Source organism: Penaeus monodon, chromosome 31 (assembly GCF_015228065.2).
Source record: "Penaeus monodon isolate SGIC_2016 chromosome 31, NSTDA_Pmon_1, whole genome shotgun sequence".
Taxonomy (NCBI): domain Eukaryota; kingdom Metazoa; phylum Arthropoda; class Malacostraca; order Decapoda; family Penaeidae; genus Penaeus; species Penaeus monodon.
In genome coordinates this window covers 31,373,502-31,374,489 of record NC_051416.1, presented here as the reverse complement: position 1 = coordinate 31,374,489, position 988 = coordinate 31,373,502, and the positions used below count along the sequence as shown (strand labels likewise).

The 988-nt window shown below is 58.0% G+C and overlaps 1 protein-coding gene across 4 annotated transcripts in view; it reads left to right on the top strand.

The window, feature by feature from the left end:
- The window catches only part of LOC119593169 (calumenin-A-like), a 29,518-nt gene that overhangs the window by 21,924 nt on the left and 6,606 nt on the right, over positions 1-988 (top strand). Inside the window, exon 1 of one of the 4 annotated variants that reach the window (XM_037942145.1) lies at positions 756-954. The exons of the other annotated variants lie outside the window; for them this stretch is intronic. The gene's annotated coding sequence lies outside the window, so the exon portion shown is untranslated. Of the gene's footprint in view, positions 1-755; positions 955-988 lie in introns of those variants that run through there. 4 annotated transcript variants of the gene reach the window in all.

The window sequence follows — 988 nt, the reverse complement described above, 5'->3', positions numbered from 1 at the left end:
AAACTTCCACGTGTCCGGCGGCGGGGAATTCGGGAAGGACTCTCGCCTCGGAGGGAAATGGCGGCCGCTGTGTTCGTGGGCCGTGACTGACGCCGTGACAGCGAGGCGGCGACAGTACCTCTCCTTGCATGCAACCTGTCGTGGCGGCCTCGGGCGGCGCTCCTCCGGTTGCGTCACCCAAGGAGCTCCAACGTGTCCCTCCACGTCACCGTCTGGCTGCCCCTCCCCCACCCTCCGCCGCATGAGCTCGCCCCCATCCGCCGCTCTCCTCCTCTCTGCTTGCGCTCTAAATGGCTGCGGATTCGTCTGAGCCCTTGTGGGGAGTCCTGTAAGAATATGCGAGACCGGCGGAGCATTTGACGTCGAGGAGAGCTTCGTCGCACCATCTTATTTCTCCGATGAAACGAACGTTTTCTAGGTTCCACGTCACTCCTCCACCCCCTTCCCCCCTTCTCGCTTCCCCCTGCTGAGTACTCCTAGGCGTTCATTTTACGCCCTTTCGCTCAGTTTGTAATTCCAGCCTCATTTTGTCCTCCGCAGCGTGGTCAGAGCGCTCCAGGGCAGTTGAATGTGACATTTTTCACATGGAAATACACCCTCTCCCCCCGCAACAGATCGCGTTCCCCTCAGCCACCGCCGCCCCGCCTTCTTCCTCGTCCCTTTCCCCCCTTTTCTCCTCCCCCTCGACCTCCCGCTTCCCGTTTTCTCTGGTGGTCCACCCAACCCCCACTTAACCCCCCCCCAAGTCCCAGCCACGCCTCCTTATCTCTAGGTCTCTGAGGCCTGCTTATTCCTTCTTCCTTTTTGCTTTATTGCAAATGCCAGCCTGCGTTGTGCCGCGCGTCGTTGACACGGGGGCCACGGCCGCTTTTGAAATCTTAGCAATGATTGTGTGATGCAGGCATCAGTCATGTTCAAAATGTTACCATTGCTCATCCAGTCATTTTTTTACAGGTAAATCTCCTCTTACTAGACTCCCCTATACACA